This window comes from Budorcas taxicolor, chromosome 25 (genome assembly GCF_023091745.1).
Source record: "Budorcas taxicolor isolate Tak-1 chromosome 25, Takin1.1, whole genome shotgun sequence".
Classification (NCBI taxonomy): domain Eukaryota; kingdom Metazoa; phylum Chordata; class Mammalia; order Artiodactyla; family Bovidae; genus Budorcas; species Budorcas taxicolor.
Genome location: NC_068934.1, coordinates 13449955 through 13475352, shown reverse-complemented (window position 1 = coordinate 13475352; position 25398 = coordinate 13449955).

Here is a 25398-nt window from a genome sequence, read left to right as displayed (position 1 = left end):
TGTGCTTCGGCATAACCATATGGTGGTCTTGCTTTTTTCCGCTAAACTCCCATGAGCTGAGAATTCTTCTTTACAAGCTCCCCAGTCCTTCGTGTTTTCAAATCTTTGTACCAAATCGGCTCCTGGGTATGTCACAGGCTTTCTTAGTCAAGGCCTGGTTTTCATCTTTAAGCATCGTTTTACCATCAGAAATGACAAAAGTCACTCATCACAGGGAATTTAAAGAGAAATCTGAAAGGCAATGTGAAATAAATAAAGCCTACTTCCAACCTCATTGTTCAGGGTCACTGGAATCCAAACACAGATTTTCAGTTGCAAATCTGTAGAGAAAAGGCAAAACTTCCTTTCTAAGAAGTTTTATGCTCTCTTTCTAGAACCAACCTTATATTTCATTTTGAATTCTAAGCCATCAATTTAATTTTTTTAGGACTCTTCATCAAGCAATTCAAAGCCACCTTGAAAGTATCCTGAAGTTGAAAAAATAATCTCTAAATGTGTTCATTTTTAATAGTAACTATGGTGACTCACTAAGCAGTATTGTTTTATTCTTCGTCCATCTACCACCAATGAGTCACGGTTGACCAATGTAAATCATGGGCTCTCTTCACCATGAAATTCTGGGTTCATAAAATACTGCTGCCTGTGACAACTTCTGGGGGACTTTGCTCAGTGTGAGCCCTGATGGTTACTAGGGTCTACACCTGCATCAGAGCAAATAAAGTTTCATTCACCTTCCATCAAAGATTGCCAGAGTTCAAAACAGCTATGCCACCCTGTGTGAGCCTGACTATATTTTGACATTTAGCAGTACAGTAAATATTTATTAGAATATACATATTAGACTCGTCTAGCTTTTAGACATGGCATGAGCCATTCAAATGTACTTTTCTGGTCATGGCTTATCTAACATAAATAACTTTCAACCCACTCAGAAGACATTTAGCCTTAAAGATGAGAGATAAGAGAACTTTCTGGATCTGACCACAGCCAGACCGAGAGTTAAGGGAGAATGTTAGTATGTTACAATTTATCTAAAGGAAAATGACCAGGAAAGTGATGCTGATCAAAATCAAAGCACAGGAGAAAGTATGCTTCAATAGTATTCCGAATATCCTTGACTTCTTCTATTTATTTTAAGAAATAAAATTTTATGTGCCTTTTTTCCTATCAGTGTGTGATCTTTCTGAAGAAAGTACAAAGGATATCCTTGGTGCTTCATGGAAAGTATAACAGGTAGAGGTTTAAGAAATATTTGACAAGGGAGTTTAAAAAAAAAGGGAGAAGAAAGAAAAGGGAAGAGAAGAAAGAAAAGGGAAGAGAAAAAAGGGGATGTGAGAAAATGAAAGGAAAATGTTAGCTCAGGGAAACTTAGAAATGACACAATAGCTTTCTTCACATATTGAAATTATATCATTTAGAAAATAGATTAAAATTTATTCTAAAAATCATTTTAGAAACCAAATAATTTAATTAGGAGCTATGATTAAAAGTCTAAAAGATGTCTGGTCCCTGGACGTAAGGAGCTTAGACATTGCTACCTCATCCAAGCAAGTAATAAGCTGGGGGGTGGGGGGGGCGGAATATCAACTCTAGCTCCATAAGAGAAATGAGGGCACAGGACAAAACACTATCCCTCTGAGATTAGAGAAACAGATATGCGAATACAAGGAATCACAAGTTACTAGAACAGAAACATCTTTGGAACCAGTGCTGGCGGCTCAGTGTGCAAAAGTTTGAGAGCTAAAAGCTCAAAGGGCTACTGTCATTGTGGAATCCCTACAATTTTATAAGTTTTACTTCCTGAAGTTCTACCTATCCTCACAATGAATAATAGAGAAAAATTCTCTTATGCTTCCAGCATGGGTAAGGGAAAAGGAAGCAGCTTGAAATATGCTCAGTTCAGTTCAGTCGCTCAGTCGTGTCCAACTCTTTGCGACCCCATGAACCACAGCATGCCAGGCCTCCCTGTCCATCACCAACTCCCGGAGTTCACCCAAACTCATGTGCATCCAGTCAGTGATACCATATAGCCATCTCATCCTCTGTCGTCCCCTTCCCCTCCTGCCCCCAATCCCTCCTAGCATCAGGGTCTTTTCTAATGAGTCAACTCTTTGCATGAGGTGGCCAAAGTATTGGAGTTTCAGCCTCAACATCAGTCCTTCCAATGAACTCCCAGGACTGATCTCCTTTAGAATGGACTGGTTGGATCTCCTTGCAGTCCAAGGGACTCTCAAGAGTCTTCTCCAACACCACAGTTCAAAACCATCAATTCTTCGGCACTCAGCTTTCTTCACAGTCCAACTCTCACGACTGTACATGACCACAGGCAAACCATAGCCTTGACTAGACGGACCTTAGTCGGCAAAGTAATGTCTCTGCTTTTCAATATGCTATATAGGTTGGTCATAATTTTCTTTCCAAGGAGTAAGTGTCTTTTAATTTCATGGCTGCAATCACCATCTGCAGTGATTTTGGAGCCCCAAAAATAAAGTCTGACACTGTTTCCACTGTTTCCCCATCTATCTCCCATGAAGTGATGGGACCAGATGCCATGATCTTCGTTTTCTGAATGTTGAGCTTTAAGCCAACTTTTTCACTCTCCTCTTTCACTTTCATCAAGAGGCTTTTTAGTCCCTCTTCACTTTCTGCCATAAAGGTGGTGTCATCTGCATATCTGAGGTGATTGATATTTCTCCCAGCAATCTTGATTCCAGCTTGTGCTTCCTCCAGCCCAGCATTTCTCATGATGTACTCTGCATAGAAGTTAAATAAGCAGGGTGACAATATACAGCCTTGATGTACTCCTTTTCCTATTTGGAACCAGTCTGTTGTTCCATGTCCAGTTCTAACTGTTGCTTCCTGACCTGCATACAGATTTCTCAAAAGGCAGGTCAGGTGGTCTGGTATTCCCATCTCTCAGAATTTTCCACAGTTTATTGTGATCCAGTCAAAGGCTTTGGCATAGTCAATAAAGCAGAAACAGGTGTTTTTCTGGAACTCTCTTGCTTTTTCCATGATCCAGCAGATGTTGGCAATTTGATCTCTGGTTCCTCTGCCTTTTCTAAAACCAGCTTGAACATCTGGAAGTTCATGGTTCATGTATTGCTAAGGCCTGGCTTGGAGAATTTTGAGCATTACTTTACTAGCATGTGAGATGAGTGCAATTATGCGGTAGTTTGAGCATTCTTTGGCATTGCCTTTCTTTGGGATTGGAATGAAAACTGACCTTTTCCAGTCCTGTGGCCACTGCCGAGTTTTCCAAATTTGCTGGCATATTGAGTGCAGCACTTTCACAGCATCATCTTTCAGGATTTGAAATAGCTCAACTGGAATTCCATCACCTCCACTAGCTTTGTTTGTAGTGATGCTTTCTAAGGCCCACTTGACCTCACATTCCAGGATATCTGGCTCTAGGTGAGTGATCACACCATCGTGATTATCTGGGTCATGAAGATCTTTCTTGTACAGTTCTGTGTATTCTTGCCACCTTTTCTTAATACCTTCTGCTTCCGTTAGGTCCATACCATTTCTGTCCTTTATGGAGCCCATCTTTGCATGAAATGTTCCCTTGGTATCTCTAATTTTCTTGAAGAGATCTCTAGTCTTTCCCATTCTATTGTTTTCCTCTATTTCTTTGCATTGATCACTGAGGAAGGCTTTCTTATCTCTCCTTACTATTCTTTGGAACTCTGCATTCAGATGCTTATATCTTTCCTTTTCTCCTTTGCTTTTCACCTCTCTTCTCTTCACAGCTATTTGTAAGGCCTCCCCAGACAGCCATTTTGCTTTTTTGCATTTGTTTTCCATGGGGATGGTCTTGATCCCTGTCTCCTATACAATGTCATGAACTTCCGTCCATAGTTCATCAGGTACTCTATCAGATCTAGTCCCTTAAATCTATTTCTCACTTCCACTGTATAATCATAAGGGATTTGATTTAGGTCATATCTGAATGGTCTAGTGGTTTTTCCCTACTTTCTTCAATTTAAGTCTGAATTTGGCAATAAAGAGTTCATGATCTGAGCCACAGTCAGCTCCTGGTCTTATTTTTGCTGACTGTATGGAACTTCTCCATCTTTGGTTGCAAAGAATATAATCAATCTGATTTCAGTGTTGACCATCTGGTGATGTCCATGTGTAAAGTCTTCTCTTGTATTGTTGGAAGAGGGTGCTTGCTATGACCAGTGCCTTCTCTTGGCAAAATTCTATTAGCCTTTGCCCTGCTTCATTCCATATTCCAAGGCCAAATTTGCCTGTTACTCCAGGTATTTCTTGACTTCCTACTTTTGCATTCCAGTCCCCTATAATGAAAAGGACATCTTTTTTGGGTGTTAGTTCTAAAAGGTCTTGTAGGTCTTCATAGAACCGTTCAACTTCAGCTTCTTCAACATTACTGGTTGGGGCATAGGCTTGGATCACCATGATATTGAATGGTTTGCCTCGGGAACGAACAGAGATCATTCTGTAGTTTTTGAGATTACATCCAAGTACTGCATTTCAGACTCTCTTGTTGACCGTGATGGCTACTCCATTTCTTCTAAGGGATTCCTGATATAATGGTCATCTGAGTTAAATTCATCCATTCCAGTCGATTTCAGTTTGCTAATTCCTAGAATGTTGATGTTCACTCTTGCTGTCTCCTGTTTGACCACTTCCAATTTGCCTTGATTCATGGACCTAACATTCCAGGTTCCTATGCAATATTGCTCTTTACAGCATCAGACCTTGCTTCTTTTTTTTTTTTTTAATTTCTTTTTTTTTTTTTCAGACCTTGCTTCTAACACCAGTCACATCCACAACTGGGTGCTGTTTTTGCTTTGGCTCCACCCCTTCATTGTTTCTGGAGTTATTTCTCTACTGATCTCCTGTAGCATATTGGGCACCTACCAACCTGGGGAGTTCCTCTTTAAGTATCCTATCATTTTGCCTTTTCATACTGTTCATGGGGTTCTCAAGGCAAGAATACTGAAGTGGTTTGCCATTCTCTTCTCCAATGGACCACATTCTGTCAGACCTCTCCACCATGACCCATCCTTCTTGGGTGCCCCCACATGGCATGGCTTAGTTTCATTGAGTTAGACAAGGCTGTGGTCCATGTGATCAGATTGGCTAGGTTTCTGTGATTATGGTTTCAGTGTGTCTGCCCTCTGATGCCCTCTCGCAACACCTACCATCTTACTTGGGTTTCTCTTACCTTGGACGTGGGGTATCTCTTCACAGCTGATCCAGCAAAGCGCAGCCACTGCTCCTTACCTTGAACGAGGTCGCCCCTCCTGACCTTGAACGTGGAATAGCTCCTCTTGGCCCTCCTGCACCCGTGCAGCCACCACTCCTAGTTTTAAACAAAGTCAGTCCTCAGAAGAAACTATTTAACCAGAGCCTAACCTACTTAGAGAAAGGAAAATACCCAGTTCCAGCCTACTCTAGTCATCTTGTTTCACTTAGAGGAGGGGGAAAAAAACCCTGAGATGAACTTGTGAAGTTTACAGTCCAGAGGCATAGGTTCACTAAAAGAATGATTCCAAATCATAGGCACAGAATGCTTCCTCTCCCCTACCCCTCACTACCACATTATTATAGTGCTATTTACAGCAGTTCCTTTTACCTGGAATTTTATTGAAGAAAAATTATGAGGTATACTTTATGGCAAAAAAAAAAAAAAAAAAAAGAATACACAGTGTGAAAAGATAAAACAAGCCTCAGAACCAAACTTATATATTGCAGGGATACTGGAGTTACCAGGCAAGAAATTTAAAACATTTATCTATTTAATAGATAAAGTTGACAGCATGCAAGAACAGATGGATAATGTAAGTTGAGAGATGGACTCTTTAAGGAAAAAACAAAAAGAAATGCAAGAGATCCAAAACACAGTAACAGAAATGAGGAATGCCTTTGATGGGCTTATCAGTAGACTGGACATGGCCAATAAAGAATTTATAAGCTTGAGAATATCTCAGGAGAAACAACCCAAACTAAGAAACGAAGGAACAAGACCTGAAGAAAACACAGAACAGAATATCCAAAAACTGTAGAACAATTACAAATGATATGGGTAATGGAAATATCAGAAGGAGAAGAAAGAAAGGAACAGAAGAAATATTTGAAACAATGATGTCTGAGAATTTCTCCCAAGTTAATGTTTGGGAGAAATCATAGAGTTTACCAAATCATAGATTCAGAAAGATCAGAGGACACCAGACAGGATAAATGACCCCCACCCCCCACCAAAAAAAAGAAAAAGAAAACCAGAAACAAACAAAAAGGCTACACTTAGCGATATAATTTTCAAACTACAAAAATCAAAGACAAAAAAATCCTCAAAGATGCCAGAGAGAAAAAACAACTATAGAGAAACAAAGATAAAAATTACACCCAGCTTTTCCTTAGAAACCATGCAAGCAAGAAGAGAATAAAAGGAAATACTTAGAGTGTGGAGAGGGAAAAAAAATGTCAGCCTAAAATTCTGTGCCCCATAAAATTATCCTTCAAAAGTACAGGAGAAATAAATACACCCTCATATAAACAAGCATTGAAAGAATTTGTTACTAGTACACCTGCCTTAAAGGAAATGTTAAAAGAAACTATTTAGAGAGAAAGAAAATAATTTAAGCCAGAAACTCAAATCTACAAAAATAAAGAAAGAATGTTGGAGAAGGAATAGTGAAGCTAAAATAAAATTTCTATTTCTCTCTCTCTCTCTCTCTCTCTCTCTATATATATATATATATATATATATATATATATATTTTTTTTTTTTTTTTTTTTTTTTTTCTGCTGTGCTGGGTCTTCATCGCTGCATGCACTTACTTTAGTTGTGGTGAATGGGGGCTACTCTTAGCTGCGGTGCACAGGCTTCTCATTGTGGTGGTTTCTCTTGTTACAGAGCATGGGCTCAGGGCACATGGGCTTCAGTAGTTGTGGTACACAGAATTCAGCAGGTGCAGTTCCTGGGCTCTAGAACACAAGTTCAATAGTTGTGGCACACAGACTCAGTTGATCCGCAGCACATGGGATCTTCCTGGATCAGGGATCAAACCCGTGTCTCCTGCATTGGCAGGCAGATTCTTTACAACTGACCCACCAGGGAAGTCCTTATTTTTCTTATTCTTAATTGATTTTACAGATAAGTTTGTTCAAAACAATAACAGTAATAATGTATTTTATTATAGATACTTATGTACACATACATAATATGTATTTATCAATACACTTATGTAGGTTTATGTGTAAGTGAAATGAATGACAGCAGTGACACACGAGATAGGAGGAATTAGAATTATTTTGTCATTTTGAGGCACTTGCACTACCCATGAAGCAGTATAGTGTTATTTGAAGGTAGACTTGGATTGGTTGTTAATGTGTATTGCAAATTCTAGGGCAAGCACTAAAAAAGAAAAAAAAATGTATAACTGCTGCTGTGCTAGGAAAGGAGAGAAAGTGGAATCATACAAAATGCTCAGTTAAAAAAACAAAAGGCAGAAAAAGAGTGGAAGACAACAATAACAACCAAAAAAAAAAAAAAAAGACCTAAGACCAAGGGCAACAAATAATAAATAGTGCTAAATATAATAGATATTAATCCAACTATATCAATAACTACTTTGAACAATAATGGTCTAAATGCATCAACTTAAAGACAAATTATTGGACTAGGTTAAGAAACAAGACCCAATTACCTACAGCCCACCAAAAAAAGCCCTCTTGAAATATAAAACACGTGTAGATTAAAAGTAAATGTGGAGAAGTAAACAGCAGCCCACCCCAGAATTCTTGCCTGGAGAATCCCATGGACAGAGGAGCCTGGCTGCTATAGTCCATAGAGTTGCAAAGAGTTGGCCACTATTTAGTGACTAAACAACAACATATAATAAGATCAGTTTTTCATCACTGAGGAAATGTTTTAACAATCAATTATCCACTCTCAAAAAAAAAAAAAAAACAAAGAAAGCATACCTAGACCTTACAAAGAAATATGAGACAATTGTATTTAGCAGCTCTAATTATGAAATAATATGTTAGAGGCAAAGACAGAAAAGAGGAAGGTTTTACAGAGTATAACATGGAGCCCAGCAAGACATGAAGAGAGTAAGCCAGCCCATACAAAGATGATAGCTGGCTGAAAATCACAACATGTATGAATAAATATGTCATTTAAGAACAGAGTGTTAGAGGAACAGATGGCAGAGGAGTAGGTGGACATGGAATACATCTCTCTCCACAGATACATCAGGAATACACCTTCAGACACAGAAGTGCATGCAGAAAACCAGCTAAGAGCTGACAGGAGTACTGACCAGCAGAAAAGAATGTATAGACCCACGCAAAACTCAAGATCAAGCCTGAGCCTTTGGAGCAAGAGCACTGACTGCAAGACCCTAGACTATCAGAGAATGAACCGTAGGGGTATCATATAGTGAGAACTCACACAAATGAAGCCACTGTAATACAAGACCTGGCATCACCCAACCACCAATAGCACCTTGTGCAGGAAACCTCTTCTAAACAACAAACCAAACAAAAATACAACCCCAATCATCAGCAGACAGGATTACCACCTCACTCAGCCTTGCCCAAACAAACCAAGTTTAGTTCAATTCAGTTCAGTCGCTCAGTAGTGTCCGACTCTTTGTGACCCCATGAATCGCAGCACGTCAGGCCTCCCTGTCCATCACCAGCTCCTGGAGTTTACTCAAACTCATGTCCAGCCAGTCAGTGATGCCATCCAGTCTTCTCATCCTCTGCCATCCCCTTTTCCTCCTGCCCCTAATCCCTCCTAGCATCAGAGGCTTTCCCAATAAGTCAATTCTTCGAATGAGGTGGCCAAAGCACTGGAGTTTCAGCCTCAACATCAGTCCTTCCAATGAACACCCAGGACTGATCTCCTTTAGAATGGACTGGTTGGATCTCCTTGCAATCCAAGGGACTCTCAAGAGTCTTCTCCAACACCACACTTCAAAAGCATCAATTCTTCAGCACTCAGCTTTCTTCACAGTCCAACTCTCACATCCATACATGACCACTGGAAAAACCATAGCCTTGACTAGACGGACCTTTGTTGGCAAAGTAATGTCTCTGCTTTTGGATATGCTGTCTGGGTTGGTCATAAATTTCCTTCCAAGGAGTAAGTGTCTTAATTTCATGGCTGCAGTCACCATCTGCAGTGATTTTGGAGCCCAAAAAAATAAAGTCTGACACTGTTTCCACTGTTTCCCCATCTATTTCCCATGAAGTGATGGGACCAGATGCCAGGATTTTAGTTTTTTGAATGTTGAGCTTTAAGCCAACTTTTTCACTCTCCTCTTTCACTTTCATCAAGAGGCTTTTTAGTTCCTCTTCATTTTCTGCCATAAGGGTGGTGTCATCTGCATATCTGAGGTTCTTGATATTTCTCCTGGCAATCTTGATTCCAGCTTGTGCTTCTTCCAGCCCAGCGTTTCTCATGATGTACTCTGCATAGAAGTTAAATAAGCAGGGTGACAATATACAGCCTTGATGTACTCCTTTTCCTATTTGGCACCAGTCTGTTGTTCCATGTCCAGTTCTAACTGTTGCTTCCTGACCTGCATATAGGTTTCTCAAGAGGCAGGTCAGGTGGTCTGGTATTCCCATCTCTTTCAGAATTTTCCACAGTGTATTGTGATCCACATAGTCAAAGGCTTTGGCATAGTCAATAAAGCAGAAATAGATGTTTTTCTGAAACTCTCTTGCTTTTTCCATGATCCATTGGATACAAATCTCACCCTATAAGAAGCTCACACAAACCACTGGAACAACCTTAGAGGGCAGAAACCAAAAAAAGGAAGAAAGAAGTCAACCTTGTTCCCTGGGAAAAGGAGACCTCAAACACAATAAGTTTAAAAAAAAAAAAATGGAAAGGCAGAAAATATTATACAAATGAAGGAACATACTAGAAACACAGAAGTCCAAATTACATGAAAAGGAAATAGGCAAACTACCTGAAAAAGAATTCAGAATAATAATAGCAAAGACAATCAAAAACCTTGAAAGCAAAATGGAGAAAATGCAAGAATCAATTAGCAAAGACCTAGAAGAATTAAAAATAAACATGCAGAGACAAACAACACAAATACTGAAATTAAAAATACTCTAGAAGGAATCAATAGCAGAATATCTGAAACAGAACGAATCAGTGAGCTGGAATATAAAATGATGGAAATAACTTCTGAAGAGCAGAATAAACTAAAAAGAATGAAATGAACTGAGGATAGTTTCAAAGACCTCTAGGACAATATCAAACGCACCAACATTCAAATTATAGGAGTCTCAGAAGAAGAATAGAAAAAGAAAGGGTATGAGAAAATTTTTGAAGAGATTATAGTTGAAAATTTTCCCAACATGGTAAAGGAAATAGTCAGTCAAGTCCAAAAGGCACAAAGAGTCCCATGCAAGACAAACCCAAGAAGGAACATGCCAAGACACATACTAATCAAACTAACAAAGACTAAACACAAAGAAAGACTATTAAAAGCAGCAAGGGAGAAGCAACAAGTACCATACAAGGGAAACCCCATGTGCTTAACAGCGATCTTTCAGCAGAAACTCTGCAGGCCAGAAGGGAATGGCAGGATATATTTAAAGTACTGAAAGGGAAACATCTACAACCAAGATGACTGTACCTGGCAAGGATCTCATTCAAAATTGATGGAGAAATCAAAAGTTTTTTAGACAAGCAAAAGTTAAGAGAATTCAGTACCACCAAACCAGCTTTGGAGAAGGCAATGGCACCCCACTCCAGTACTCTTGCCTGGAAAATCCCATGGATGGAGGAGCCTGGTAGGCTGCAGTCCATGGGGTCGCCAAGAGTCGGACACGACTGAGCAACTTCACTTTCACTTTTCACTTTCATACATTGGAGAAGGAAATGGCAGCCCACTCCAGTGTTCTTGCTTGGAGAATCCCAGGGACGGGGGAGCCTGGTGGGCTGCCATCCATGGGGTCGCACAGAGTCAGACACGACTAAAGTGACTTAGCAAACCAGCTTTACAACAAATGTTAAAGGGACTTATATAGTCAAGAAATACAACAGAAGAAAAAAGACCTACAAAAGCAACCCCAAACAATTTAGAAAATGGCAATAGGAACATATATATCAATAATTACTTTAAATGTAAATGGATTAAATGCTCCAACCAAAAGACACAGACTGGCTGAATGGATACAAAAACAAGACCTATATATATGCTGTCTACAAGAAACCCACTTTAGACCTAAAGAGACATATAGACTGAAAGTGAGAGGATGGAAAAATATATTCCATGCAAATGGGAAGCAAAAGAAAGTTGGAGTATCAATTCTCATATCAGACAAATTAGACCTTAAAATATAGAAGATTACAAGAGATAAGGAAGGACACAACATAATGATCAGGGATTAATCCAAGAGGAAGACATAACAGTTGCAAATATCTATGCACCCAACACAGGAGCACCTCAATATTTAAGACAAACACTAACAGACATAAAAGGAGAAATTGACAGTAACACAATAATAGTAGGAGACTTTAACACTCGACTCACACCAATGGACAGATCATCAAAACAGAAAATTTATAAGGAAACACAAGTCTTAAATGATACATTAGATGATACATTAGATGAGATGGATCTCATTGATATCTTCAGGACATTCCATCCAAATGAAGAAGAATACACCTTCTTCTCAAGTGCACATGGAACATTCTCCAGGGTGTGTGGGTAACAAATCAAATCTCAGTAAATTTAAGAAAACTGAAATCATATCAGTCATCTTCTCCAACCACAGCACTATGAGACTAGACATCAATTACAGGAAAAAACGGTAACAAACACAAATGCATGGAGACTTAACAACACATTTCTAAATAACCAACAGGTTACTGGGGAAATCAAAAGGGAAATTTAAAAATTTCTAGAAACAAATGACAATGAAAACATGACAACTCAAAACCTATGGGATGCAGCAAAAGCAGTCCTAAGAGGGAAGTTTATAGCAATACAATCCTAACTCAAGAAACAAGAAAAACACTGAATAGACAACCTAAATTTACACCTAAAACAACTGGAGAAGTACCAAAAAAAATCGCAAAATTAGTAAAAGGAAAGAAATCATGAAGAGCCAAACAAATGAAAATGAAATGAAAGAAACAATAGTAAAGATTAATAAAACTAAAAGCTGGTTCTTTGAGAAAATAAACAAAATGGATCAACCTTTAGCCAGACTCATCAAGAAACAGAGAAGAATCAAATCAACAAAATTAGAAATGAAAAAGGAGAGGTTACAATAGGCAATGCAGAAATACAAAGGATTATAAGAGACTATTATGAACAACTATATGGCAATAAAATGGATAACCTGGAAGAAACAGACAGATTCTTAGAAAAGTTCAATCTTCCAAGACTGAACAGGAAGAAACAGAAATTATGAACAACCCAATTACAAGCACTGAAATTGAAGCTGTGACCAAAAATCTCCCAAGAAACAAAACTCCAGGACCAGATGGTGTCACAGGAGAATTCTATCAAACATTTAGGGAAGAGGTAGTGCCTCTCCTTCTAAAACTCTTTCAAAAAATTGCAGAGGAAGGAACACTTCCAAACTCATTCTACGAAGCCACCATCACCCTGATATTAAAATCAGACAAAGACAACACAAAAAAGAAAACTACAGGACAATATCTCTGATGAACATAGATGCAAAAATCCTCAGCAAACCGAATTCAACAACACATCAAAAAACTCATACACCACGATCAAGTTAGGTTTATTCCAGGAATGCAACGATTCTTCAATATACACAAGTCAATCAATGTGTACACCATATGAACAAACTGAAAGATAAAAACCATATGATCATCTCAATAGATGCCAAAAAAGCCTTTGACAAAATTCAGCACTCATTCATGATTAAAACCCTTCAAAAAATAGGCATAGAAGGAACGCACCTCAACATAGTAAAGGCCATATATGATAAGCCTACAGCAAACATTATTCTCAATAGTGAAAAACTGAAAGCATCTCCCTAAGATGAGGAACAAGACAAGGGTGTCCACTTTCACCGCTGGTTAAAGCCAGTGTGCTCAGAACTATGTGAGAGAGAGGAAAACGAACTGGAATAAAGTAGAAGTAGTGAGATGGCTCTCCTTGCAGAGAAAGATCCAACTGGCTTTGACCAGTTCCTCAGATACACCAACCTTTCCCTTAATCAGGCCTTTGCACTTACTGTCTCCTCTGACTGGCCACTCTATTCTGGCTTTCTTCTTAGTAGCATTTGTTACAATCTGAGATCATACCCAAAATCCTGCTATGCCCCTGACTCCAGTCTCCCTCTCCTCCTCCCGTACTCACTCATCACTGCTTCATCCTTTCCTTCCTGAACTGTGTGCCCCCCACCCCCAGTCATCACTGGATTCTGTTCCTTCTATTATAAAAGATAGTTCAGTTTTCTCTAACCGCTAACTCCAGATTTGCCTATCTAAATCCATCAAGGCCTTGGCTAAATTAAAGGCCTTCCAACCAGCCACCATACTCCTTACAAGAAAGTGAAAATAAAAGTAGTATGAAAATAATGTGTATCTGCCATTAGAATATCCTCAGACATTCCAAAAAGAAAGTCGGAGAAACTTACATTAAAAAGGGAATAAGACTTGTCTAAGACAGTTTCTCAGTCTCAAAACAATTTCTCAATCCAAGCCAGCTGTAATTGAACATCACTCTGTCTCCTAGGCCAGAGCTATTTTCACCAGAATATTTATTTTCTCCATTCTTTTTCTGGATAACTCTTGCTTGTTCTTCTATGCTTGGTTGAAATATTATTTCCTTAGAGAGACTTTCTTTTACTGGCCCTCCAGCTAAATGTGATTCCAGCATTATTCCCTATCAGAGTACCTTGTTGCTTTCATAACATTTGCACCAAAATAATGCAATTATATATTTCCTTGCGTATTTATATTAATTGTCAATGTCATGCAGTATAGAGTAAGTTTCTTGACAATGGGAGGCATTTTTTAAAAATCATTCCCAACCTACCATGTATTATAGTAAATGAAATAAAACACTCAATAAACATTTGTGATAAAGAGCTCAATAAAGAGAAAGACAAAGGTTTGGATGGCTTATCCATATAGATATAAAAGTCACTAAGGATAATGATAGACACTGGCCTGGAGAGTGGCATGGAAGCTAGGGCCTGGCACCATCAATCAATGGGGAGAATGACCACAAGGCCAGGCAGCAGGAGATAAAGTGCCATAAAACAGGACTCGAAAGAGAGAGTTTTGATAGGGTCAATTTTAAGTTTTGATCAAAATGTAAGTCATATCTATTCATCCTCTGATTTGAATCAACCTCTCACTGTTCCCAATTCCTCTAACCCAAACTTTTCCTCAGAGCCCTCTAGAAATCTATTTCGTTGAAAATAACTCCCGTGACATCTTTCAACTCTTCTTTCAAATTCCATCTACCATCTTGACTTAATTAAAGCCTAAATTTACCCCAAGGATCCTATTTTGTCTTACATTGCATTCAATTCCCAGGGCCAGTATCAGCCCTTTCTCCTCTTCCAATCATGAAAATAACTCCTGTATTTTAAGGTTATTGTCACAAGTCAGTCTCCTCTCTCCATTTATTGAAGACTGAATTGTACTCTGCTTCTCTGCTCTAATACCTGCCATTGCCTTAGTTTAATGTTCAAGGAGACATCTAACATAATAGCATATGAATGCCATGTTTCCACTGTTAAACATTTATCTATGTACTTACCAACAAATATTTATTGGGCAACATTCGCAGGCCAGCACAATGCTAAACACTGTCTTTACCTTTATGGTACTTTCACTCTGATAGGTGGAGAAGGTTGTACAATAGAAAAAGTCCATGAGAGCTAGACCACATCTGCCTTGTTCACATCACTGCACTTATCCTAAGAGGAATCTAATACACATTCTTCAAATGAATGAAACTGACAGATAATAATGTATGGAGTAAGCATAGGAAGCTATGAGAAGAGAAGGGAGAGATAGATAATAGAAGAAGGGGGAGAAAGACTCAAAGTATAATTCTCAAAATGCTAAAAATATAATTCTCATAAAAAATACCTAGAAATTGGGTGCCATAATTTTAATTAACTCACAAGTAAGGGAAAGAGTAGGTTAACAAAACCAGTTCAAAATCAGTGAAAAAATACTTTGGCCACCTGATGCAAAGAGCCAACTCATTGGAAAAGATCCTGATGCTTAGAAAGATTGAAGGCAAAAGAAGGGCGCAGCAGAAGATCAAATGGTCAGATAGCATCACTGACTCAGTGGACATGAATCTGAGCAAACTCCAGGAGATAGTGGAGGACAGAGGAACCTGGCATGCTGCAGTCCATGGGGTCACAGAGTCAGACATGACTTAGAGACTGAACAACAAAGGGAAAGAGTAGGTTAACAAAATCAGTTCAAAATCAGTGGGGAAAAAATAGAATCCTAAAATAAGACTGCTAAGTTGATGTTCTACAGGGCAATAAAACCATAACAAATTTTATCTCCCTAAGTCAGATGATCCTTTGACAAATTTATCAGATGTTTTTTAGTATGACAATGAAAAGACATGGAATTATCTTTTTGCCTTATTTCTATGTTCTAGACACTTTTTCTCAACAAAGTCTTCTGTGAGATAATTTTGTACCTGAAACATGAAGACTGAGCAGAAGTTGGTCAGTAAGAATGGCAAAGGGAAAGGTGTCCTTGTTCCAGGGAAGAGGAAAAGTACAGAAAACCACTTAATTTCAACTACCCACTGCCCTTGTCAGACCCTGGGCTTGATCCAAATGTGAAAATTTTTCAGTTCTGAAAAATTATACCCTAATATCTCACTTTTTGATGACAACTTCCAGTTTTTCCAAATTTTATACTCTGTCTCTTTTTTGACATAAGCTTCTCCTATCACCTAAGAGATCTCTGTCCTTCAATTCTTCCATGCTATCTCAGGCTACCAACCTCAGCTCTATCTAAACTCCACGGATTGATTCCCTCAGCTACTGTTTTGTCAATACTCTCAATTATTGTTACACTCTGTTACACTGCTATTTGTCCATTAAAAAAAATGAATTTATTTGCTTAAAGGTATTGGCTGAACAAGTAAGCTGAGTAAGATAATATTTAAATGGAGGTTTGAACTTACTAATTAGCCATAATTTGAGAGTGAAATGGAGGTAGACCCTATGAATTTCTAGAAAAAAAACAAAAAAAGCCATCTGCTTCAAGAGTCCTATTGGTCTAATTTGAGAAAACTGGCTTTTCTTAAAGTTATTTCTGGGAATTTCCAGTGTGTGAGATACTATATACAGAAACAAGTCTGCATAGATCTTTCGCTACCTACCCCATGGGTCAGTCTATGAATGATATTTTCATAGTGATAAAAAAGACTGAAAATTAATTTCACTAAAAATTATATATGAAGTTCAAAAATAATATCTATAACTGCAAAAAGTTACAGCCAACATCATACTTAGCAGTAAAGGACTGAGTGTTTTCCTTGTAAGATCAGGAAAAAGGGAACAATATCCATTTTCACCTCCTCTATTCAATATTGTACTAGCAAGTCCAGCTAGAGTAATTAGGCAAGAAAACAAGATAAAAAAAACTCACACTAGAAAGCCAGAAATATATCTGTTTGTTAACAATGTGATCCTATATATATAGAAAATCATAAGGAATCCACATAAAAACTATTAGAACTAATAAACTTGTTCAGCAAGACTGCATGATAGAAGATCAGCATAAAATATCACATGAGAAATGAACAATTCAAAAAGTAAAATTAAAAGAACAATTTCATTCACAATAGCATCACAAAGAATAGAAAGCTTAGTAATAAAGTCAACAAAAGAGCAAAATCTATTCTCTGAAAACTACAAAACACTGTTGAAAGAAAATTAAGAAAGTCTAAATAAATGGAAATATTTCATGTTCATAGATCAGAAGACTTAATATTGTTAAGACAGAAATACCAACCAAATTATTCTATAGATGCAACGCCATCATTATCAAAATTTCAGCTGACACTAAAGGGAGCTGGACACAGGGAAGCAGTCCCTTCTCATCTCTTATCTGTTTCCAATTTCCCACCAGTGCCTCCCAGTGGCACAACCTAACTAAAGGAAACCACCTAGCAAGGAAATCTAGGAAAAGTCATTTGTCGAATCCCAACCCCAGCACCACAGTACAGAACATAGAATAGTGCTTAGATCTGGGAGACAATAGAGAATTCAAAAGGTTTCAAAAGAATGCACAATAGACCCCTTTACTCAATATCCAATCAAAGCTTTCTGCTGCTGCTAAGTCATTTCAGTTGTGTCCAACTCTGTGAGACCCCATAGATGGTAGCCCACCAGGCTCCCCTGTCCCTGGGATTCTCCAGGCAAGAATACTGGAGCTGGTTGCCATTTCCTTCTCCAATGCATGAAAGTGAAAAGTGAAAGTGAAGTCACTCAGTCGTGTCTGACTCTTAGCGACCCCATGGACTGCAGCCCACCAGGCTCCTCCATCCATGGGATTTTCCAGGCAAGAGTACAGGAGTGGGGTGCCATTGCCTTCTGCTGCTGCTGCTGCTGCTGCTAAGTCGCTTCAGTCATGTCCAACTCTGCAACCCCATAGACGGCAGCCCATCAGGCTCCTCCATCCCTGGGATTCTCCAGGCAAGAACACTGGAGTGGGTTTCCATTTCCTTCTCCAATGCATGAAAGTTTAAAGTGAAAGGGAAATCGCTCAGTCGTGTCTGACTCTTAGCAGCCCCCATGGACTGCAACCCTCCAGGCTCCTCCGTTCATGGGATTTTCCAGGCAAGAGTACTAGAGTGGGTTGCCAGTGCCTTCTCCCTATCAATGTTTAAATTTTCATGCAACAGTAACAACTTCATGCTGCCTTCTAACAAGATGCAACTAACATTTATACGAAGGATGATATTCTCACTCCAAAAGGGGAGACACGGTACAAATAGCCACCATATCCATCTCTGGATGAAGTTAACTTCTGCTTTAGTTCAGTCAAAGTTGCACCTGAGGACCTCCTGGGTGGCCCAGTGGTTAAGAATCTGCCTGCCAATGCAGGGGAGGAGGTTTCGACCCCTAGTCTGGGAAGATCCCACATGCAGCAGAGCAACTAAGCCCATACACCACAACTACTGAAACCTATGTGCTTAAAGCCTGTGCTCCACAAGACGAGCCGCCACAATGGGAAGCCCTTGCACCGCAAGGAAAAGTAGCCCCTGGTCACTACTAGAGAAAGCCCACACACAGCAATGAAGACCTAACACAGCCAATAAATAAATAAAAATAAAATTTTAAACATTGTGCCTGGAAAATCCCATGGACGGAGGAGCCTGGAGGGTTGCAGTCCATGAGGTCACTAAGAGTTGGACATGACTGAGCAACTTCACTATCACTTTTCACTTTCATGCATTGGAGAAGGAAATGGCAACCCACTCCAGTGTTCTTGCCTGGAGAAACCCAGGGATGGGGGAGCCTGGTGGGCTGCCGTCTATGGGGTCGCACAGAGTTGAACACGACTGAAGCGACTTAGCAGCAGCAGCAGCAGCAGCAGGATATTTTTAACCTAAATATTAAATTGTAAAGTTAATCCATCCTAAAGGAAATCAGTCCTGAATATTCATTGAAAGGACTGATGCTGAAGCTGAAACTCCAATATTTCGGCCACCTGATGTGAAGAACTGACTTATTGGAAAAGACTCTGATGCTAGCAAAGATTGAAGGCAGGAGGAGAAGGGGACGACCGAGGATGAGATGGTTGGATGGCATCACTGGCTCAATGGACATGAGTTTGAGTAAACTCCAGGGGTTGGTGATGGACAGAGAGGTCTGACATGCTGCAGTCAGTAGCAGAGTCAGACACGACTGAGCAACTGAACTGAACTGAAAGTTAATCCCAACAAACAATCCATTAAAAAAAAAAAAGAGAGAGAAGGAGTGAGGTAAAATAGTTAATATATGCTAAAATACACATGGAGCTTCCCTGGTGGCTCAGATGGTAAAGAATCTGCCTGCAATGCAGGGGACTCAGGTTCTATCCCTGGGTCTGGAAGATCCCCTGGAGAAGGAAATGGCTCCAGTTTTCTTGCCTGGAGAATTCCATGGACAGAGGAGCCTGGCGAGCTACAGCCCCTGGCGTCACAAAGAGTCGGACACAGTTGAAGCAACTTGGCACAGCATGGCACAGCAAGATACACATAAATGCAAAAAATAAAATAATATATGTTATAGTTCTCATTTCTATAAATGATAACAATGCTATAGTTAATTTTCATATTTTCTTTATCCCACTAACTTTCCATATTCCTCTTTTCTTCAGCTGCTACCTCAGTTGATCAAGGTTCATAATGTACAGAATGACTCAAATCTTTATTCTCAAAGGGTCTGAAGCTTTAGCAGTCCCACCTTTAGCGGATCACCATAGTGTACCTGGAGAATCCCCTAGTTTCCAGACATGTTCTCTTTTTCCCACTGTGTAGCCACAGCCTGATTTTCCCTTGGGTATTAGAATTAATCACCTTAACCCCTGCAGTTACTGCTTTCTTTCTATGTTAGATCAATGACATTCACTCACTTCACTTCAGTCGCTCAGTTGTGTCCGACTCTTTGAGACCCCAGGAATTGCAGCACGCCAGGCCTCCCTGTCCATCACCAACTCCCGGAGTTCACTCAAACTCACGTCCATAGAGTCGGTGATGCCATCCAGCCATCTCATCCTCTGTCGTCCCCTTCTCCGCATGCCCCCAATCCCTCCCAGCATCAGAGTCTTTTCCAATGAATCAACTCTTCACATGAGGTGGCCAAAGTACTAGAGTTTCAGCTTTAGCGTCATTCCTTCCAAAGAACACCCAGGACTGATCTCCTTTAGAATGGACTGGTTGGATCTCCTTGCAGTCCAAGGGATTCTCAAGAGTCTTCTCCAACACCACAGTTCAAAAGCATCAATTCTTCAGCGCTCAGCTTTCTTCACAGTCTAACTCTCACATCCATACATGACCACTGGAAAAACCATAGCCTTGACTAGATGGACCTTTGTTGGCAAAATAATGTCTCTGCTTTTGAATATGCTATCTAGGTTGGTCATAACTTTTCTTCCAAGGAGTAAGCGTCTTTTAATTTCATGGCTGCAGTCACCATCTGCAGTGATTTTGGAGCCCCAGAAAATAAAGTCTGACACTGTTTCCACTGTTTCTCCACCTATTTCCCATGAAGTGATGGGACCAGATGCCAGGATCTTAGTTTTCTGAATGTTGAGCTTTAAGCCAACTTTTTCACTCTCCTCTTTCACTTTCAGCGATATTAGGAGCCCAAAATAGCCCTGTGACAGTGTCAACTTCCAATTCAATGGAACCATTGCATGTTTCCCTGACAAAAGAATTCTTTCTTTGACGATTAAATCCTTTAAAATCAGCAGAGATCAAATACATAAATATGGGGGGGGGGGGAATTCTGCAAATTTTGGGTGTAGGGAAATGAGCAAACTCCCACTTTAACCCCTTGGTCTCCAGCCTCGTGTATCTGACTATGAGATGAACAGCATCATCTATTGGCCACTAGATTAGCACGTACTGCAAATTGTAGGATAGCATCCAACCTCTGGCTCAGCTGGTAAAGAATCCAACTGGAATGCAGGAAACCTGGGTTCGATCCCTGGGTTGGGAAGACCCCCTGGAGAAGGGAAAGGCTACCCACTTCGTATTCTGGCCTGGAGAATTCCATGGACTGTATAGTTCATGGGGTCGCAAAGAGTTGGACATGACTGAGCAACTTTCACTTTCAATATCTCACTTCTATCTTTCAATCCAACCTCCAAAAGTGTTCTTTCCCAGCTGACATACTGCCTGCTATAAAGCCAGCTTCCTCTGGATAATTGAGATACGTGGTTGCAAAATAGAAACAATGAATCCCATGAATTAGAACCTTTAGCCTCACTCCTGTGTGTAAATAATAATTTCCTTGGGCAAAATAATGAAATGTGAGATGCTGTTATGGTAACTAAGGCATTCTATAAATCCTCAGATGATGGAGCCAGAATGACTGTCCTAGTGAGAAAAAATTTGTTTAAAAAGAAAAAATGTATTCCCTCAGTGATGGAAGGGACATTTTAATCAACCTGCTACTAGGAGGCTGGTTGGTGCCCCTCCCCCAGGGTATAGTGTGAGGTCAGGGGCTTAGCATTCATCTTTGCTGTTGGCAAATTGGGCTTTCAGCTGTAGCGATAGGGCAGGTCGGCCTTGGAAAGGGGGAAGCCCATGTTGTTAAACCTGTGTTCAACTTTGAGCAAGCATCAGAGTGGCTGGGAAAAAAAGACAGACAGACTTCCACAAAATTGACTTTGTGTTCCTAAAGTACATTTCTGGCAGGAGCTAATAATACATGTGAAACCATATGTATACCAGGTAGAATTTTCTTTGTCACATGGTAACAGAGAATTCCCCATGAAGCCATGGGTATGGGTCATTGAGATCATACCACTAGTACACAGTGGAGCTAATATTTAAATCTGATTCTAACTGACACCTTGATTCTGATTGACACCTTAGTCTATCCTCTTTCCACTATATCTCCATTGCTTTATTGCAAATTAATGACAACTACATAAGTCTTTCTCTCAAATGTCATTGTTGCAAACTGAGGTATTTATTATGTCCATCTCTTCAATATGCCCTGAGGAATTCTCCTGGACAGAGGAGCCTGGTAGGCTACAGTCCACAGGTTGCAAAGAGTCAGGTACAACTGAGCGACTAACGCTTTCACTTTTTTTTAAGCTGAGGAAAAAACTACAAAATCACATATACCTGTGCTTATGAATATCCAAAACAATTTCACTACAGAATGTAAGCCTCCTAAAAGTTTCTCTTGAATAAACTACATCCTGACTACCACAGGTGAAGCTCTTCTACAGAATGAGGGGAAGATTTGAAGGGTCAGTTTTGTAAGTGGATAACTTATCTGAACATTTGGGTCTTGTAAACCTCTTCAAAACTCACTCAGGGACTTCCCTGGCCGTCTGGTGGATAAGACTCCGCACTTCCAATGCAGGAGGTGCAGGTTTGATCGCTGGTTGGGGAACTAAGATCCCACAGGATATATATATAGCACAGTCCAAAAAATAAAATAAATAAAGCAAGCTCACTTGTGTATTGGCTTGAGACTTTTTTCCAAAGCCCCTATGTATGGTAACTCCAAGTTGTGTCCTAGTAAGAAATTAAGCCTTGTTAATGGGAAAGGACTATCACCCACTTCTATTTTGATGGAAATTGTCCCAGCAGAATAAAAAAGGGGATGGTGAAAGTGATGACACTGATCTAATTAGCTGCAGGCCAATATCATCAAGTTTCTGAAAGGAATGCACAGAAAGGCCTGACACAGACACACAAAACATAGCCAGGAAACAATCAGGACCTTAGCAACAAGGCAAAACCCAGCTCCTCTCTGCATAAAGAGCTGTTTTACGAGCATTTCTTGTTACTTTGCATTAAGTCCCACAACCTCCCCCAAAGAAGGTTGCAGTTCATTTTTTAATTGATGCCCCATTGCCTTACAATCATTGACATGCACCATTTCACCAACTTCTGCTTTCCCCATCTACTGTCCACACACACAGTTTCAAGTCCTGGTTTTATAGAAAATGTAACACATTAGAAGAAGACTTCAGTGGATACAGAGCCCCAGCATCCAAACAGTGTGATGCTTCACAAACTAGTTCTCGTATCAGTCTATTAATCACAAAGTGAAGCCAATGCTAAAATCCCCATGTTTGAAATGAGGAAAGTGAAATCCAAAGAGATGAGGCTACTTGACAAAATGTTCAGAGCTAGCAGATACAAAGGAGTCCCAAGTCTAAGATCCTCATTACTGTACCACAGTGAAGCTGTGTTGTTAAGACATTGACAGAAAGAGGAAATGAGAAGTATATCCTGAAAAGCAACTGTCATTGCAAGGTAGCAAACGGTTCCCTGGTTTGCACTTTAGTTTCCTGAATCCAGCCCACTTTACCTGGTCCTAAGGCCCTACTAACCTTCGAGAGCCCCGTTTCCCAATCCTGACGGAGATTTTTCTGTCTTCTCTGGCCTTGCCTTCATTGTGCACATTCATGTTTCTCTCCCCTGAAAAAAATTCAGACAGGAGGCTCCCCTAGAATGTATCCCTCAAGATACGGCGGGAGTTGAAGAGTTTGGTAGGAAAACACTTCTATGTCCAGTTGCAATGCGTGGGTCCAGAAAGTAAAGTTAAATTATATATATGTATATGTATACATATATATGGAGAAGGCAATGGCACCCCACTCCAGTACTCTTGCCTGGAAAATCCCATGGATGGAGGAACCTGGTGGGCTGCAGTCCATGGGGTCACTAAGAGTCGGACACGACTGGACAACTTCACTTTCACTTTTCACTTTCATGCATTGGAGAAGGAAATGGCAACCCACTCCAGTGTTCTTGCCTGGAGAATCCCAGGGACGGGGGAGCCTGGTGGGCTGCCATCTATGGGGTCGCACATAGTCGGACACAACTGAAGCGACTTAGCAGCAGCAGTAGCAGCATAAATATATATACTGTATATATCATATATATTAAAAAAAATTTTAATGAAATACTAGTCGCTCGGTAATGTACGACTCTTATGACCCCTTGGACTGTAGCTCCTCTGCCCATGGGATTCTTTAGGCAAGAATACTGGAGTGGGGGGACCATTCCCTTCTCCAGGGAGTCTTCCTGACTCAGGGATTGAACCAAGGTCTCCCACATTGCAGGCAGATTCTTTACCATCTGAGCCATTTATATATATTAAAAAATGATAACATTGTGATGAAAAATTAGTCCAAAATAGTATCTCAGCTAAAGAGAGCCAAGGGATCACTGAGAGACCAACTGAGCACCAGGGAGCAAGGACCTGGGTTGAAGAAAGTTCATGACAAGGCCCAAATTACTGCTGGAGACAGAAGCCAGTTCTGCTGCTCCTCCTAGCACACAACTGAGTAAACAAATGGCCCAGGTTAAAGAAATACAAGTACATGGCCTCTGTTAACCTGGGGCACCTCAAACCTACCCCATGAACCAAACAAAATTGGGATCAAAGACTGAGAAACCTTAAGAGTGACCATCCTGTTCCTGACAGGAAAATACACTCTACCTTCAGATACGTGGGGCTCGACTTTAAAAATGAATTCAATCAGCTGCCAGACACCTATGCAAACAGGAAAAGCCAGGGTTCCGCTACCTTCTTTCTGGTGTCACAGATGGGAGAGGACAAATAACAAGGACTGACAATGATTTGCACTGAACGCAATGGGTGGAGGACAGGAAGCCTACCTCACTTCTGTCAGGGCTCGTAGCTGGAGATAGATAGTGAAGGTCTGAGAGCATGTGGTTTTCAACTGTTTCATAGGGGAACCCTTCCGAGCAAATGGTGCCCAGGAGGTCAGTCATAAAGCAGATGGTAGCAGAGGTCCTGTGGATCGAGGGAGGACATGAGGTCTGGAAAGCCACCTGCTCAGCCCCCTCCTGGTCCCATGCACTTGGTAGGGGTGGGGAAAGGAAGCAGGAAGGGAGAGAAAGCTGGGGAAAGGATGAGGAGGCTCTGGTTCCTAAGGAGAAATTCATGCTGCAGAGCACTGGGGATTTCATCTTCTTTCAGGGTTTTATATGCCAAAACAATGGTGAATGAGAATGGCCAGAATGAATAATAACTGGCTGCCAGGAGCCTTGTTAACCATGGTGATTATCTCCCAGCCAAAGTCAACAGGCAGCAGACCGATAAGAGACACATCAGTTCTTCTGTTCACAATTCATTTAGAGCTTTCTCTCTTTTTTTTTTTTAATGTGGAAGCAAATTTATTCAGACTTCCAAGCTAGGTCTCTAGTCAGCAAGAAAGCATTTTCCCTTATTCCTCATCCTCTCTGACTCTTCGACACCAGAGAGGAAAAGGCGCCAACCAGCTGGTCAGAAAGGTCTGTGCACAGGCAGGAGCTTCCTGCAAAGGCCTGGGAAGCGGAACCCTGTGTCACTGCATCTGCCTGTGGCCAAGCATCTTCAGAGGGCCCCCCTCCCACCACAACCCAGCTCTGGGCAGCTGCTTCCCAGCTGTAGTGGTTGCCTCTCCCTCAGACTGCAGAAAGGGAAAGAAATAGTTGCCATTTATCACCTGTCAAAAATTCTGCCATCACTAGTCCTGATCGGCAAAGCCAGACACAAAAAGGCAACTACAGAACCAATCTCTTTCATGTATCTTGATGTCTTTGGAATAAATGCTCAGGCTTTTGACTTTCCTCCTTTTTCTAATCCACCCCAGGAACGGCATTTGGACCTGTGAGTTGGGGTTTACACAGGTCTGGAGCACTTGGGGAAGAGGGCCCCCGTATCTCT